Genomic DNA, 18,876 nt, shown 5'->3' on the forward strand with positions numbered 1-18,876 from the left:
GCACAAACTTACAAAATACAATTGTATTTTGTAAGTTTGTGCCAATTTTGCATCAAAAAGTGACGCAAATGCAGTGCTAAAAAAGTATAAATATAGGCCTTAGTTCCTTTAGCAACATCATGAGATTTCTAACTAGGAGTCTACTAAAAATAATAGAAAATTATGAGCATATTTACTTACATTTCATGAACAACAAGGCAGCAAGCATAGTATCCTAGTGCTGGTGCGCTGTGTGCTGCCTGTTGCCAACACAGGCGCCCTTGCACTATGATGCAAAGGTGTCTGGGCATTGTTATAAGCAGGAAGGAATATCTTCCTGCACATAAACAATCATTTGGAGCAATTTCCTCTTTCTATGCATGCTGCAGAATGAGAAGGAGGAAATAATGAGAAGTAAAGATATTTCCCCTTGTTACACCTACTTCAGGGAGACAAAGCTTTTTGGCGCAATCTCAGGGTTACACCTTAATAAATATAGGATTGCATCAAAATCCATAGGTGGATGCAGGGGAACGCACACGCTCCAACCATTGAATGTCTCCTCGACAAAAGTAAAGCAAGGATGCTTTGCTTGGTAAAGCAAATGTCAAAAAGGAATTTGCTTCTGGGCTGTGCCATGAAAGTGACGTAACCCAACACACAAAACCGTAGTAAATCTAGGCCTTAATTTAGTAGGCTCATGTATCTGCAATGTATACCAAAGAATACCTCTAACAGAATAAAAAAACAGCAATAGACACATTTCGGATTCCAAAGACATGCTTATGAAGTCATATAATACATTGACCCATAGCCTGACATTGCGTTACTTGAAAAAAGTGTACAGAACACAAAGTAACTTTTATGTGCCATGTCTGCTTTTGAACCCTATTCAAAAGTTTTCCCATTATTGCCCCCTCCTTAATCTCAGCAACTATCATAAAAGTTTCAAGTTGTAAAATGTCATCCCTTTGTAAGCCAGAGCGTATGCAGAATTTGCCCTGCATTAATTATGCCAATATACATGTTCTGCCTGCACTGCAATGCTTCATTAAACAGCACTGCAGTTGTAGGTGGCGAGATGCCTAGGTGCAGAGTAAAAAGGTCAGCAAGAGCAATTGGGGGGCCCTTTCCCATAAAACAAACAAAAAAAAGGCAATCATTGTGGGGTAAAATACTGGCATCAAGATTGTGTCGGAGTCAAATATCCGCACATCGGGCCAGACTCATATAAACATAGATGTAAATTAAAAGGGAATATGTAGCATTCTGAAATAATGAAATTTAACATTTGTCAGTCTTTGAACACACAGAGTTTCACGACCAATAAATAAATATCCATATTATTGCACAATATCCATCAGAAATCGTCCTGGATCATGAGTAACACCTGTTGCACCCCTAGTTTCAGAGCCACAGGGGATGTCGTTTCACTACCGAGCTCCATGAATATCTCTTTAAAGGATACTTATGCTTCCAGCAAAAATTGTTAGAGAGCATCAACTGTCCAGTTAAGAGGAACACTTAATAAATCCCCGATATTTTCCAATGAGGAAAATATAAGGTCAAAATGATGACCTTTACTTAGGATAGGACGTGGCAAACCTGAAGAGTGCTAACAATTTGCATTCAGCAATACAAGATTTAGTGTGCGCAAGGCAACCAACCCAAATCCTAAAATCCATCTGAATATCTGGAGGAGGACAAAGCTGAAGAGGTTAAACATTCTAATAATTGGGAGCTAACAGGGTTGGGAGAGGGAGGACAATAGGCCAAAATATCAATGAGAGAGACAGAAGGAGAGAGCTACAGTTTGAGACAGGGTAACTGATTCAGAGAAGATACCGAAAGTCAATTGACAGACCATGTAACCTTCTTTGAAAAATACAGCAATCCCTTCACCCCCTATGTTCGAATCCGTCCATTCTGAGTATTCCTTAGTGTGAACAAAGCAAGGGCATGGGTAAGATGCTTCCTGCAGCCAGGGTTCAGTTAGAAAAAAGAAGTTAAGATTGAAGTTTAGAGTTAAATCATGCACTTCTTACTCAGTAAGTGCACTTTCAGTACAGTATATTTAAAAGACAGATTGTAGAAATGACTAAAACACCTGTTAGATAGTGGAGATAGAGAAGAGGAAACATGGGAAACGGAATGAGTGTTAGAATTAAGGATAAGCAACATGTTCTCTGGAGTATGTGATATGTACTGAGATGGGATATACTTTGGCAGCATGGCAGGCCCTGGTCACAGGGCTGGTGCTTACAGATGGGCTTGCCTTTGGTGTGGTCACTGTGTGCGCCTACTGTGTGTTCCCACTACATGGATGGGCTATTGTGCCATTATGATTTTCTTATCCCTTTTGATGATGTCACATGTGTTAACGTGATCAAGTTCTTACCCACTGAACTTCCCTTAGCAACAAGGATCAATGAAGCCAATAAGCAGCATATTTTGTAAAAGAAATGCTTTTGGGTGGAACTTGGTAGGCTCTTCTATTGATTTGTATCTGGAGGTGGTTCAGAATGGTTTTGGGTGTCTTGTTAGTGCAGGTACTGCAAACATAGGTGCAGATAATAATCCCAAATTGAGATGTCTAAGCAAGATACTAAGGGCCAGATTTAAGAAGCCCGTAGCACCACCTTGTGCCACATTAGTTTCATTTTTTTTACGCAAATGTGGCATTAGGTTTGCAAAAATGCTGCACCATATTTACAAATGGCACAATGAATGGATTGCATGACTTTGTAAACCCTTGCACCACATTATGCCTGTGCCAGGCATAATGTATGCACCGGGGGTTCTGGCATTAAAAGGCCCAGAAAAATGACGCGGTGGAATCTATGAGATTCCACTCGCCATTTCTAGCGTCATTTTTAATAAATGAGGCTCCCATTTTTTTCAATGGGGCTCCTGTCACTTTGCAGGTATAGTGTAAATATTTTTGGTGCTAATCCTACAAAGCGCTTAACTAGCGTAACAATTTATGACACTAGTAGTTCCCTAACAGCAACTATGGTGCAGGTATCATAAATATGGCGCACAAATGGTGGCGTTGGAGGGGCGCAATGGGGCGCAAGAAAATAATTTTGTGCTCAGAGAACACACCAGGAAAATATACCACTGTAATCCCAAACAAGCAAAATTGAGTGTCAGGGTATTACCGCTTAAATACATTATTAACAGCTTAAGACTGCAAAATGTTATTATGCTTCACTACCATGATAAGGGACAGAAGAAACGAGGCAGAGATAATCCAGGTTTTGGATACATCATTAGTCACTTTAACAAAAGAGTCATACGTTCATCTGGCAAAATGTAAACACGCATTGAAAAAGCCAATAGGTCTGACATTGGTCACCAGCCTTTTGGCAATTCTTTTTATTGTGGTTTTGCAAAACGTTGTTTTTCTAGAAACTGCTGGGCCCTCATGAAATGTAAAACATAACAATGGCTAAAGCGTTATTTCAGTCTCAAGTAAGTACACATTACCTTGGTATACCCAGCAATCAAGGGAATTACCTTGTGTGCGGATGCATTCCCTGTGAAGGGGCAACATTGCATAACTCAGAGTGAAGTCAGTCAATGGCTGAAGTGGGCTAACCTTGTACCTTGATGCTAGATTAGGTGGAAGAAAACTGTGAATGACACAATCACAGATTAATGGATAAAGTCTGGCTGAAAAGCCATATAAGTAACTATGTTATACATACTTTAATAAAAACAACAGGTCTTGGTTAACACAGACAGTCTGGCCTTGACTGCTAACCTCACCTTTGAGAAAGAAGGCAAGGAAGAAGGGAAGAATAGGAGGAAAGAAGGCAGATAAAATAGAAGAAATGCAGACAAAAAAGGAAGGAAGAATGGCAAAAAGGAAGGAAGTTCAACAAGAAGGAAGAGAGGGAGACAAAGGGGAAGGAAAGCAGGCAAAAAAGAAGAAAGGAATGCATATTTAAAGAAGGCTAAAAAACTGTTGGATGAAAGAAAAAAGAAATAAGTCATGAAAGAAAGAAGGGAAGAAATAAGACAGAAGGCAAAAAAGAAGGAAACAAAGAAGGAAAGGGAGCAACAAAGAAATAAAAGAAAGGAAGAATAAAGGCAAAAAGAGAGAAGGAAAGAAAGAAGTAAGGGAAGGAACGGAAAAACAAATATGGATTAAAAAAAGCAAAGATGACAAGAAGGAAAGAAGAAAAATGAATAAAGAAGGAAAGAATGAAAGAGAAGGCAAAAAGAAAAGAAAGAAGAAAATAAGGCATACAGAAAGGACAAAGGAAGGCAAAAAGGAAAGAAGGAAGAGAGCAAAAAAGAAGGAAGGAAAGAAAAATGGAAAGAAATCAGGCAAACAGAAAGAATGCATATAAGAAATAAAGAAGGCTAAAAAGAAGGAAGGAAATGGAAAAGTAAATAAGGCAAGAAATAAAGGTTCAAGAAAAGAAAGAAAGAAAGAAAGAAAGAAAGAAAGAAAGAAAGAAAGAAAGAGAGAATCGAAGAAGAAAAAAAAGGAAAGTGTTTGAAATCAGGAAATAATTACAAAAAGAAATAAAAAAGGGAAAGATTGAGAGAAAGAAGGAAGGTTAAAAAAGAAAAGATGAAAAGAAAGAAAGAAGTAAAGATAAAAGGAAAGGCAAAAAGAAAAAGAAGTAAAGAAGGAACAAAAGAAAGAGGAAAAAGGAGACAAGAAATAAAGAAATAAAGAAAGAAGGAAAGGAAAGGAGAAAGAAGGAAAAAGATTGCAGGAAAAAAAGAAGGAAAGAAAAAAGAATAAGAAACAGGAAAAAAACAATAAGGAAAGAAAGACAATGGAAAAAAGGAAGGAAAGAGGGTTCACAATATAAAATATTGGATACGAAAACCCAAATTATACCCTACCTATGTTTAAATAAAACTGTTTCAAGTGTGCTGCACATTAACCACTATAAAGTTTTTGTTTTCCTGGGCAGAATTTATCAAAGAATCAAGATGAAACTGAGTCAAGGAACACATATGGTATGCTGTGAAATAAGGGCAGTCACTTCAAAGAAATTTACAACAGCAGTGAAAGGGGACAGGAGCTGATAAAGCTGGAATGTGCTATGCTATGCAATATGATGCCGGACAGGCAAGATATGCTGGATGAGGTTTTATTTTCATCTTTCATGATAGTAAGAGAAAATTGTGACTGCTGGTGTTGCAATAAAAAAACAAGATGTTAATTTTAATTGTTCAACCAAAAATAGGAGATCAATATATGCATAAATTACCACTTTCAAGTAGCTCTACATATATCAGAATATTGAACTACTTAAATATATATGCGTCTTCTAATTGTTTAGTCAAATATCTTTCATTTAATCAAACCATTCCACATGTGAAGGGAAATAATTATAAAAAAATGTAACCCACCATTCTTACTCAATTAAAGGGTATAGTAAAATAAAGAATTAAAGGACAAAAGAGGGATCCATGTGACACCCAGCATATGCTAAATGATTTGATTCTAGAAATAGTAAGCTTAACAATAGATATATTAAATAAAAGAATCAAGATGAGATATAAGCTATGAGTTTACAAGGTCAAGTCCTCAAAGGAATGTTTATAAAGGGCCATCTAGGTCTCATGGTCTCAAATGCGGTAGATGGATTTGCAAGCATTACTAGAGTTCATCAACAATGATCAGGACTAGTTCACCACATGCAGGAAGAAACTTGCCAGTTGAAACTGTCTGGAAAGACATGATTGAAGGGAGAAGGTTTAGCAATATTGGATATTCAATTGCACAGTGGTGTCTTGATCAGAAGTATCTCAGAATACTAATGCTGCAAGATTTGTGTACTTTTTTGATGGATGTTTGTAATTGTAATGAGCAACACAGGGCCTGTATAAAATTAATTATGAGGTACACGTAAACTATGTTAAATTCCATTTTACATTTTGGGAATGCTGTGGTTACATATCATTGTACCTCACAATTTTGAGACAGTTCAGCAGTGCAAGAGACTAAGGTGAAGTAGTATCCCTGGATAGAAGACAGCAGATCAAGTTGTAAGATATGAGCTTGAGTAAGCATGAAAGTGGGCATGCTGACATTAGAAGGTAAGATTCAGGGTTGGGTAGGCCAATGGAGTGTAGGTTTATGAATGTGGTGTACTGTTGAGTACTACGTCATTATACTAGCCTTTGGTGATGTGGAGGATTTACATTTGCAGATTGTTAGAAATGGGGTATCTGGTTGGCAGAGGTATACACCCTTGTCCAAGTAGGGACCACAATCCTAGTCAAGGTAAGTCACACACAATCCAAATTATTCTGTGCCCAACCTCTGGAAGCTTGGCACTGAGCAGTCAGGCTTAATGTAGAAAGCAATGTGTTAAGTATTTGTGCAATAAATCAGACAGTAACACAGTACAAATACCACAAAAATACACCACACGGGTTTAAAAAATATATGATATGTATCTGGTTAAATTAAGATCAAAACAATAAAGTTTCAATAAGCAATAGATGAGATATCACTTTTGCAAGATTGAAAAGAGTCTTAAATCTTAGAAATCAACAGTTGTCTCTTGTGTACACAAAGTAACTGGTTTGCATCAAAAATAACAAGCACAGAGACTGCAGAGGAGGAGATGCGTGGAAAAATAGGGTATGCGTTGGAATTTTTGGCAAGGCACAGACGATGCGTTGTTTCTTTCCACACTTCAAGGGGCTTTGCGTCAATTTCCAGCGTGCAGTCTTGGTTCCTCCCTGCGATGAGTGGATCTTTGGATGCCCAAAAATGATGCGTGTAAATCCTGGTCACGCAGGATGAAAACAAAGGCATTGCATTAATCTGGAATGGTGATGCATCAAATTTTCGGTCGCAAGGCAGGCGTTGCGTTGAATCTTTACTCAGGAAGTTGGGCTGCATCATTCCGGTTCTACTGTGTGGCGATTTTCTCATCGCAAGGCAGGCTGTGCATTGTTTCCAGCAGGTTGTGCATCGATTTTTGGCGCACAAGGAGTTTCCTGAAAAGATGAAATCTTTTTGGCCCTGAGACTTCAGAAAACAAGTGGCAAGCTCAATCCAAGCCCTTGAAGAGAACTTCTCAGCAAAGTCAGAGGTCTTTCATGAGCGGGTATGTGTTCTGGTCCTTCCTCTCTAATGTGAGAAGTTTATCCATCCCAATAGCTGGTATATGTTTCCACAAGCCAGCCCCCCCTTGCTCTTCAGGAACCCCATGAGCCCTTAATGCAATTTCATGTGCCTCAAACCATTTGTCAATGTCATCTCCCACCACATAACTTGGCACCACATATCTGGGTATACAAATCTTTTTGCCTCCAGCAGGTCCTGTATGTATGATGCCACCATCACTGATGTACTCAGACTGCCTAGACTTGAGGTCAAGCTCCTTTAGACTCAGTTCATGAGCCAGACGTAGTTTCTTTTCAGCCAAGACCCTTTAAGACTCAGCTTGCTTGGCTTCTCTTTCCTCTCTCTTCTCCTCTGCCTCCCTTTCTGCTTTTTTTTCTCCGGTTTTAATCTGGCCAATTGCAGTTGAAATTCTCTCTCTTCCTTCCTTTCATCTGCAGTCAGGCCGTAGCTTGAGACAATGCTGCCTGGTTTAACAGGAGGCACAAATCCAGGGGTATCACCCCCCACTGCTATTGGCGAATCCTCTCAGGACTCCTTTACCTCAACATCCTCTTGTGAACGGGCTTCTGCCCAGGCCCTCAGTGCCCTTTGGTACTCCTCCTTTCTGTAGGCACCCCGGGTAGATACTCCCATCCCCTTTCAGAATCCTTTCAGTTGGCTGATGGTATATGTCTCCAGCTTAGCTAGTTCAAACTCTCCAGCTCCTCCTTGAGACCCAGCCAGAGACATGTTGTTTAGGATTAGATTAAAATGCCAATCATAAAGAATTTACAGCAAAAAGAGCAAAAATTAAATTGACCTTTAACTGTGGGTTGGAAGTGTACACGTAGCTATTGTATGTCAATGCACAAACACAAGTCCTATCCTCACCGCTGATGACCGTTGTTAGAAATGGGGTCTCTAGTTGGCAGAGGTATTCACCTGGCTGATTTTCGGTGTACAAGGAGTTTCCTGAAGAGATTAAGTCTTTTGGGCCCTGAGACCTCAGAACAAAGGGGGCAAGCTCAATCTAAGCCCATGGAGAGCACTTCCCAGAGTCAGAGGGCAGCAAGGCAGCAAGGTAAGAGCAGGGCAGCAGTCATTCCCAGCAAAGAGGTCCAGATGTGTTCTTTAGGCAGCCAGGCAGTCCCTCTTGACAGGTTGCAGGTTCAGATCCAGAAGTATCTGATTTGGTGGGGTCAGGGAAACAGTTTATATACCCAAAAATGCCTTTGAAGTGGAAGAGACTTCAAACAGTGGTTTGAAGTACACAAGGTCCCCTTCAGTACAGGTATGTCTGCCAGGGTCCCAGTAGGGGCAGTCCATAGTGTGAGGGCAGGCCTCTAGCCTTTGAAATTTAAGCGTCAGGCCCTACCAACCAAGGAAGACCCATTCAGTATGCAGATGACCCATTCAGTATGTGACTGAATATCTTGTGTTTGTGGTTGTCTGGGTGAAATGAAGAAGGGAGCTGTCAACCAGACCAGCCTAGTCGTGGATTGGAGACAGTCTGGAAGACACAGATGGATTTGAAGTGCAGAGAAATGCTCACTTTCAAAAAGTGGCATTTCTAAAATAGTAATATAAAATCCAACCTCACCAATAAACAGGGTTTTCTATTACCATTCTGGTCACTCTAAATATGTCCTGTTACGCCTTTCTGATCAGAATCTACAACTCAAACAGTGTATGAGGGTAGCCCTAATGCTATCTTATGAAAGGAGCAGGCCTCATAGTAGTAGAAAACCGAATTTGGAGGTTTCCACTACCAGGACATATAAAACACAGAGGTACATGTCATGTCTTTTATCTATATAGCACCCTGCCCTATGGGTTACCTGGGGCCTGCCTTAGGGCTGAATTATAGGTAGGAAAATGGGAGTTTAGGGCTTGATAAGTACTTTTAAATTCCCAGTCAAAGTGGCAGTGAAACTGCACACACATGCCTTGCAATGGCATTCCGAGACATGGTTAAGGGGCTACTTATGTGGGTGGCACAACCAGTGATGCAGACCCACTGGTAGCATTCAATTTACACGCCCTGGGCACATGTAGTGACCTTTAATAGTGACTTACAAGTAAATCAAATATGCCATTTGGGAATGAACCAATGTTACCATGTTTAAGGGAGAGAGCATATGCACTTTAGCACTGGTTAGCAGTGGTAAAGTGTGCAGAGTCCTAAAACCAGCAAAAACAGTGTCAGAAAAGTAGAGGGAGGCAGGCAAAAAGTTGGGGGATGGCCACCCAAAGGGTGACAGGTCTAACACAGAAGATTAGTGTAAGAAATTGAATAAATAGTTGGGGTAGATGGTAGTCTATCACAAGTAATAATGTGACTAACCTGTTAAGTTTGGGCAAATGTTTCAATAACTTAAACCTGCGCTCAACCACGGGAGCTATAGGAAAAACCAAAAATGCTTACCTTAGAGAAAATGTGCAAGAAATTTAGCAGTACCAAAACTGTTACAAAGTCACAAACACAACATGGTAAAAATCCCACCCAAACGTAATAAACTAAATAACACAAAAAAGAACAAAAATCCACTAAGGTGAATTATATATATGATTTTTTTAAAACATTTGAAAGAAAAAACTTCAAGTAAAAGCAATATGCCAATCAGCAGTTACTGTTCGTGGATGACAGAAACCTAGGTGAGATTTTATGCTGACTGCGATGGAGCACTAGTCATAATTTCCAAGCAAGTTTGTCCTGGTCATAGTTAACGTCAACATTTTGGGGGTTCATTGCAACTTTGGTCATGGGGAGGAAGCAGCTGTCATACCAGATGCCTCCCCCTCAGTCGTATTACGATGTTTCTGCCTGGCTGACCGGTGGAAACATCGTAGGACGATGTTCCTGACGGTCAGACCGGTGGTACAATGCTACTGTATCCCCACCTTGGAAAGGCTGGCAGAAACAGAAGTTGTGATCAACACAGTGGTGCTGAGTTCAGTGTCGCTGTGGCTTACCACAAGTCCACCTGCTGTCAGTCCATTGGGAAACATGTTCCCAGCAGTGATGGCAGTCCCCTGGCAGTCGGACTGTTAGGGTCGCAATGTGGTGGGTAGACCTCCTGACGTGTGGCAGTTTAACCATCACCGTGAATCTGGTGGTCCTTGGACCACCAAACTCATAATCAGGCCCATAGTCTCTGAGTCAAAATCCTCCAGTAGGGCAAGGTGCAGGCTGTCTCCAAGGAAGTCATCTTGAAGCTGTATAGCTGCTGGACTGGGTCTCACTGAAGCCATTTATCTTGGCCAGAAAAGCTCTGAGTTGAAAAAGTTAAGATTTTGTGCCCAGAGATGCCTGTTCATTGGTTGAATGTTATTCGACCTTTGCTCTGCCAATATGTCTATGTTTTGACATACTCTCTTTTTCAGAGCTGCTCAGAATCTTTAACTGATGCAATGCTGTAGCTTGTATCATAGTGTGTTCCCTTTGAACCTCTAGACAGGCTTTTAACATAAGTAAAGGTGCTAAGTGAGATGGAGAGGCATGAAAAGGAGGAGTTCTCCATTCTAAAATCCTGGCTAATGTACTTAAACTGGTTCATCCACAAGATATTCTAAATCTCCTAAATAGCATAAATTATAGAGGTAAATTAAACCTGATTACAAAACTATCCAGAAGAAGTAAACTGTGGTATTTTATTTTTTAGCGTTTTGTGCTATTCCTGAGATCCAAAATGAGAACTGATTTATATTTATCTGAGTGCGACATGAGACTTAATGTACAAAGAGACAGTTTGCAAATAGTGGTGACAAACGGGCACCAACTTTTTAAGCCATGACTCTGATTTTTTGACATGACCTGTATATGTATAGGTCATTGTGCAAAATCTCAATTTCCAGTGGGTCACTGAATAATCTGCCTGATAAATATTAATTAGGCAGGTTGCTATATGCAATGCCCTGTTTGTCTGCAAACACAGGGATGATGACCTGCAAGAAACAGCAGATCCTCATCCCTGCATTTTCATTCCCAAATGGGAACCTTTTATTTAAAGGAGAACTTGTTCATTAAAGTAACCAGTGCTCCATAGAATACAAGTTTCCCTTTTGGGAGAACATCAGTATTAACAGGTAATAGTCCACTGTAACACAGTCTACTTGACCTGAGGCTGCCAAGACCATTCACAAATTCAAAGGTTACAATCTTGTTCAAGATGTTGAAAACCACAATTGCGGTCACAAATGATTGATACATAGTTACAAACCATAATTAGAACAAACCACCCATTTCGTAACACTTCCTCATTACATTTCAATATGGGTTGGTAAACCAAGTTTGCGCATCAAAAATTATTTTCTGCCTTACAAAATAGCTTTCATGCACACTCCAAAATGGTATTTTGTGGTCTCAGATTTTGTACATCGCAGGTTTGCAACAGTATAATCAATTTGTACATCAGGCCCATGGTTGGAACTGCATGGCTGTCTGTGCATCATTTATTCTGAATGGCATTAAAAAAGAATTGCCACAAATTCCCTTGACTGAATAAAGTGGAACAGATTGGGTTGGTGTTGGACTTGGCCCTCTCTGCAGGGACATCCCCAAAGTTTTTGCCTTCACCCACCTGTTTTTTTAACTCGTTTTTGTTAGCATTTAGAACTCTGCAATTTATCACTACTAACCGTGCTTAAGTGCTTGTGCTCGCGCCCTTAAAAATGGTGACATTGGATAACACCCAACTGGCATACATAATTTATGTTTAAGGTCCTAATAAAGTGGTATGACATGTACTAGGGGCTGTAAATTGAAAGCTTCTAGTGGGCCTGCAGGACTGGTTTTACCATTCACTTACGTAGCTATTTAAACAAGTTCCAGGCTTGCCATTGCAGCCCATGTGTGCAGTTTAAACTGCCATTTCATTTTGGCAAAATAAATCGTTTGCCAGGCCTAAACCTTCTTTTTTAAAACACATAACTCACCCCTAGTGTAGGCCCTAAACAGCCAATAAAACGGGATACAGTGTATCTAAAAAGAAATTGGTAATGTACTTTTTAACTTTTACATGATGTCCTGGTAGTTTAAAACTCCTAGATTTGTTTTTTACTGCTTTAAGGCTTACCTCTCCCATAGGATAACACTGGGTTGATTTATTACAATTATTTTTTGATAACTTTCAATTGGGAGCAAGTAGAAATTTCAAATTTTGTGTCTAAAGAATTATAATTTAAACCCTCTTTAATGATAATGTTGGAGTTTAAGCCACAATTCTGAAAATGCCACTTTTAGAAAGTTGGCATTTTCTTGTCCCAACCATTTTGTTCCTGCAGCCTGTAAACTGGTTTACATGATGAGCAGTAGCTAGAACGTGGTTTTGTGTATTACTCCCAGACAACAAGACAAAGGGGGAAATTAGTTAGGAAAGATGGGCCATTTCTGACTTGATAGGGGGCAGAGTTGTCATCTAACACACTTGCACATCACAAAAACTCTGCTTCGTCACACTCACAAAGGGTTTCACATTAGTCTTTTGTGCCCCCAGGCAAGCCGGGGCCAGGCAGGAAGGCAGAAAATTCCAGACACATCTCTAGGTGGAGGATTCCAGAAGTTTCTCCTACTTCAAAGAGCGCACCAGGATTGGATCCTCAGACACAAATTTTCAGTACACATCTAGACCTGTGGAAGACTCAGAAAAAGGACCCCAGACCTGGACCTGTGGAAGTGGGCCTGGAGGGGCTCTGCCAGGCCAATTGAGGTCCTTGAAGAAGCAATACAGCACAATGCATCATCTTGCAGCCTTGTATCAGAAATGCCACTGCTCTGTACATCTCCCATGCAGGACCCCGCAGCACTTCAGAATCGCCACTGTGCAATGAATCCTTGAGGCAGGACTGTCGTAATTGGACTCCCGCTCCTAGGCGAGACTGTTGGTATGGGGATAACAGCACTTTTGTTTGTAGGCGACTAGGCAAATCCTACAACAAGTCTCAACTGTTGGCCCAACCCTCCTGGCTCACAAGCAGTATCTCACCAAAAGCCCAAACAGTAAAAGGTGATTTCTCGCAGACTTTACGCATGGACTCTAGAGTGCAACATCTCAGGGGAGTTGTGGTGGAACCAAGATTACCCTTTTTTCACATAAGCAATAAGTCTCAGTCACACACAGGCAATGAAGGAGACTTACACACATTTTGCAAATGCATCAGATGCACCATACAATGCCCATGAGCATCAAATCCACACATTTTCCTATCCGGATACCACATGTATATTCCCATTCATGGTTTATTCCTCGGGAAAGCACAAGTGACAATTATTAAAAACACATGATGTCCAGAAATGTCTATGTAGCAGTGCACATCCAGTGACAGACAGACACACAGACTCACACACGTATTAATTGAGTTGCCAAAGCAATGGAAACACGTGCCAAAAGAAACACACACACACACACACACACACACACACACATGCAACACTATTTAAGGTTATGCACAATTATAAAGAAAATTGCCCACAAGTATGCACACAAACTCACACAGACACACAGCTTCATCTTTAGGATGATTCACATGCATAAACACACACTCCGGCAAACAATATATGCAATGGTTCGTCTGTGATCAAATCTTACTCCTTTGTCAATAAACTTGTAACTAGTATTTCCAGCTCAGCTGCACTCCAGATGTAATGAATAAGCAATCAGAAATTACTGTAAGGTCAATAGAGTATTGAATTTCCCAGTTTATTATACATGCAAGAGCAATACGTTTATTATTATTAAGTCAACTTTACATTTTTATTGTGGATAATTACTGTATCTTCTGCCTCAAAAGTAACTGTTTAATTTCCCGACCTGTTGAATGTAGGGACTTTGCAGCCTTCTTTCCAGTCTCTCCATCTTCATTCAGCTGGTCCTCTTATGCTAGAATTTAATATACCACCGGAATATCATCAGTGAGACTGAGTGCTAAGTGAAGGAAATTTTGAAAGCATTCTCCTTGGTGCCTCTTGCTGAGGGACCCCCAATGTCATGTCTCATAACTAGAGAGGTGTGTGGCACTCCTAATGACTGCATCATTTGTTTTGTATAAGTAATGTTACTGTCCACAGGAGACATTCTTCACCTTAAATGCTGCTGGTCAAATGTCCTGATACTGACTGTTCCTATTCCATCGAGCCATCAGAGTTGTTGAGCCAGTGGGGGAACCACCTTCGGCAAAATTATGTTTTGCCTAACTCATAATAGAGCAGACAGACTGAGGGTTTGACAAACAGGACACTTTACCATGTTTGTGAGAAGTACTCTGTCTGCCAAACTCTGAGTCAGTCCCTTAGTCTCCTTTCTGGAGAGTGAAATCCTCCAATGGGACACCCATGAAACTATATCCAATGCAGTTCTCTTGAAATTGGATACCTTTGCTTTGAAGTCCTACTGAAGCTGCAGAGGTCTTGGAAGTCTAAAACTTTTCTCAGGCCAATCTTTTCAGAATTTCTTGAGCAGTTTCCTTTGGGAACTTCTAAGACTCCCAGCACCACAGGGATAGTGTTCATCGTCCAGCACTCGCTCCAGCAGATATCACTAACAAGGTCCAGTGTAGGTCAAGTTTATAATTTCTCTTGTAGCTTTTGGTTCCCTGTAGCAATGCACCAGGTCAGCCGACTAACTATGAGAGTCCACTTCTCAGTCCCAAAATAAAAGTTGTGAGCAGGTCTAGGCCTTAGGGTCTCCACAATTTTCAAAGACAGCAGGTCAGTTCTCCTCCATTCCGCTCGAAATGTGTTCTGATAAGCTTATGTGAGGTGTCTCTTTTGTAGAAACCATTAGTCAACTTGCTAAAAATATTGATAACGACCATATCTATTACTACAATATCATTGAAGTAAGGAAACAATGCTTAAACATAAAAATAATGTAATGGTCACACAAAGAATAAGTAAAGAGAGTACATTAGTGTAACAAACACAAACAAATGTAGAAAACCAATTAAGGGATCCCAGTCTTATTTAAGTGGGAAAATGTAATGATCAAGTAAAAAGATACTACATTTAAAATTAGTGGAAAATAACAAATGAGTCAAATAAACTATCATAGTGTTCTCAAGAGATTGGAACAGACCCTGTGTACCGCAAGGAACCCTTTTATAAAGAAGCTAAATTAAGACAGATTTAGTACAATTATGGATCTGTATCAGGAAAAATTCATCAGGACAAATCTTGAGCCTGTGTCTTAGAGTGTCTCCAGGATGTTAGATTATGCCACATAGGAGCCATCAGTAAATATCAGACTTTTGAAGTCGAAGATACAAAGCAGGACCTAGGAATCAATAGTGGCTGACTGTTGAGCACCCCCATTTGGAATGGATGCATCATCACATAATAATCTCTGTAGATAGATATTCACTTCAGCAATACCTTAAGAAATAAGATTTTGCTTTGCTGACTATGTAGTCACTTTTTGATGATGTACACACAAACAAAGGTATGAACACTCTTTTTCACAGGTCAAAATAGTGGCTTGCTCTTAGGGGCATATTTGCAAGCCCCTTGTGCTTCCTTGTGCCTCATTATCATCATTTGTTTATGCTAATGTGGTGTCATGGAGACGTTTTTGTTGTGTCATATTTATAAAGGGGCGCAATGCAAGCATTGCCTGTGCTAGACATAATGTACGCAAGGGGGGCATTCCCCCAATAGGAGGCCCAGAAAAATGGTGCAGTAAAATAGGCAAGATTTTACTGCTCCACTGGTAGTGTTATTTTTAACACCGGCGTTAGGCTGCCGTTAAAGTGACATTCTCATTGTATTCAATGGGCCTCCCTTGACTTTGGTGGATTAGTGCACCACAATAGCGTCACCATTTTTTACCCTATTGGCTTAGTGCGTACCATGGTGCACCATATTATTAATACGGTGCACACATGGTGCTGTTAGGGGGCGCTATGGGGTGCAAGAAAAGTGGCACTTCATTTATGAGGTGCCACATTCTTGTAAATATTCATCTTAGTGTCTTCTTTTGTATAGATGTTTCTTCTTGGAATCTTCAAACAGTGGTTCTCATACCTACTTAAACCATGAACAGCTACTTTCACCTAAAAAAGAATACATTTACCTAAAGCAAACAACTAAGAATCGGTTTCAATGTTGTGAACGGGGAGAAAAGAAGTGATCTGCAAGGGTATGCAGTTGTTCAAGAATAAACATCAGTCATTAAGGACTACAGCTTTCTCAATGGCAGCCCACATTCTTGGAGCTACATACAGCAAGGGGCACCAGTACTCAGTAAGTGCATCGTTTCACTACATCACAATCATGCTATGTATGTATTTCCCAAACTGGGAGGGGAAGCTTGGAGTCCAGGTCATGACAAATTGATGGCATCCCTGGAGGAAGGGCAAGTAAAAAGACCTACACCTCATGTTTCTAAACAACTGCCACCAATCAACAATAGAGACAGGTGCTGTGCAAGGGTACACTAACATCCCTGATAAAAGAAGGTCCACTTTCGGTGAACCTCGATTTCAATCAAAGTTGAGTTTTATGTTTGGGGAAAAACCGTTTCATGTCATAGTAAAGCAAAGGCCAGCGGAGCTCAAATGTAAGTATCCTGCTAAGGAAATCAATATTGGTTGGGCAAAAATAAAGAAATCAGTAGAAGGGTGGCATAGGGTGACTGTGCCAGGAATCCTGTTCCAAAAGCTACTGTTTCCATAAACATTAATCCAAAATGCATCAAGCTTCAGAAGGTCGAAAGGCAAGCAGACTAAGCTTTGCTTCTTGCAGGAGGTATTTAATTAAAACAAACAACTAATTTCTTTCAGTGTTTTAATGTGTTGTGGAGTCAGTGGAGTTTTATCAAAAACAAATTAAAGTTCAGTAATTACTTGAAAAATATGTCTATTTCAATGCAAATATAGGTCTGTGTAACATACCCTAGCTTGGTTGAATCTAATGTTACGTCTCACAATATTCAATTACTTTTTCCATTTATTTATGGTGGGTCTTGATTCCCTTCCAAACTTCTAATTCCCATAAATGTACGATCCATCTAATAGAACGTTGATTGCATTGAACACTTGCTGTTAAGGTTTCTATGTGGCCCTTGTTACAAACCAAGAAGAAATCACTCAAGGCCTCCTTACGAGTTTGGCAGAGGAGATTACTCTGTCACAAAAGTGATGGCTATCCCATCCACCATAATACAAGCTTCATAGGATGTAAAGGAACTTGTAATACAGCAGGCGGGATATCTGTCACATTTGTGATGGGATAATCCCCGCCTCCAAACTCATAATGAGGCCCTTAGTCTTGTATCATTTTGAGACTCAGAAAAAAAAAAAAATCTTGAGTTGTGTTAATACATCAGCTGCCTTATTACAGTGAATGACTATAATGTTGGTGTTAGAGAGACTGGATTACTGGAAGGTTGTTTAAGTTACAGCCATAAAAGATGAAATATTGAACTTCAAAGGCTAAAAAAAAATCAACCAGACATTGTTTTAGTCTAAACAAACGTCAAATGACGTCAGCTCTCAAAGTTCTTCATTGGCTTCTGGTAGCTATGAGATCGCATTTCAAATAACTCAGAAACATCATAAAATAAACTTTGCCAAATATATATTTTTTGTCATTATTCTTGAGCTATATATCGAACGAACAGCTATGGTAGTGCATATCTACTAATCCAGGTCAGATTTAATTGAAAATCTGATAGCCGGAAGCAATCTGCATAGTAAGAGCCCAGATCTGAGGAACCTAAGTGTAGGAAAGTCCTCCTTTTTGCCCTGGTCACCCCCACACATTTTGTACAGGTACTGGTGGTTACTGACTCTTGGCTGTGCCCTAGGTACTGCTTACCAGTTCCAGGGCCAGTGCTCTGTGTAAAATGGATATGCAAATTAGGCTAATTATAATTGGCTAAGTTAACCTACCTATAAGTCCCTAGTACATGGTAGGGCATGTAGGTTTAGGGAAAACAGCATAGGTAGTGCACCCATAGGTGCACTGCTGAGGTGCCCAATGTCATTTTAAAGGCAGGCCTGCCTTGCTGGCTGTTTTTGAATTAAAGTTATATGCAAATTCGACTTTGGAATTAAAAGTAGTTCCAAAGTCTTAAACTACCTTATTTTTACATATAAGTCACCCCTAAGGTGTGCCATATGTGCCCCTAGGGTTGGGTGCCATGTAACTTTAAGCAGGGACCTTCTAAAAATAGTTTTATAAGCCCTGGTGAGGTAAAACAGCCAAATTCATTTTCCCCTCATTGTAGTAAATGGCCTTCATAGGCTAGAATAGGGAGATTTTATTTAAATTTTTAAAGTCTTCTTAAATGATGGATACCAAGAGTTTGGTATCAAATTAATTGTTGTAATAAATCCCACAACTTCCAGTTGTTGGATTTAATATAACTTGTTCAGGTAAAGAGTTTGAAACTTTACCTGAAAAGTTGCCAATTTTAGCCCTGCATTGTTTTTGCTGCTGTGCTCTGATTGGCCAGCCTCTAGCAGCCTGGGCAGCCTTGATAAGGTGTGAAGTGGCCTGGCTTCACACAAAGGAATGTGCCTGTGGGAAGGAATCTCCCCTCAGCAGATTGTGAGGCAGGAAGGGGGAGGGCTGCCAAACTGGTCTTCAAAGGCAGAGAAGGACATTTGGAGCAACCAGCAACACCCCCACATCCTGCAACCCCAGACAACTAGGTGCCCTCTTGATTAGATTAGGAGAGGGGTGTGTTTATGATTTTTAGCCACACCAGTGGGTGGGCTCAGCCAGATGTAACCTCCAAAAATCAGATTCAGCCATGATGGATTTTTGGAGAGTGTTGCCTCCTGGGATTGATTTTTGCCACACTTCCCAG

Source organism: Pleurodeles waltl, chromosome 9 (genome assembly GCF_031143425.1).
Source record: "Pleurodeles waltl isolate 20211129_DDA chromosome 9, aPleWal1.hap1.20221129, whole genome shotgun sequence".
Classification (NCBI taxonomy): Eukaryota; Metazoa; Chordata; class Amphibia; order Caudata; family Salamandridae; genus Pleurodeles; species Pleurodeles waltl.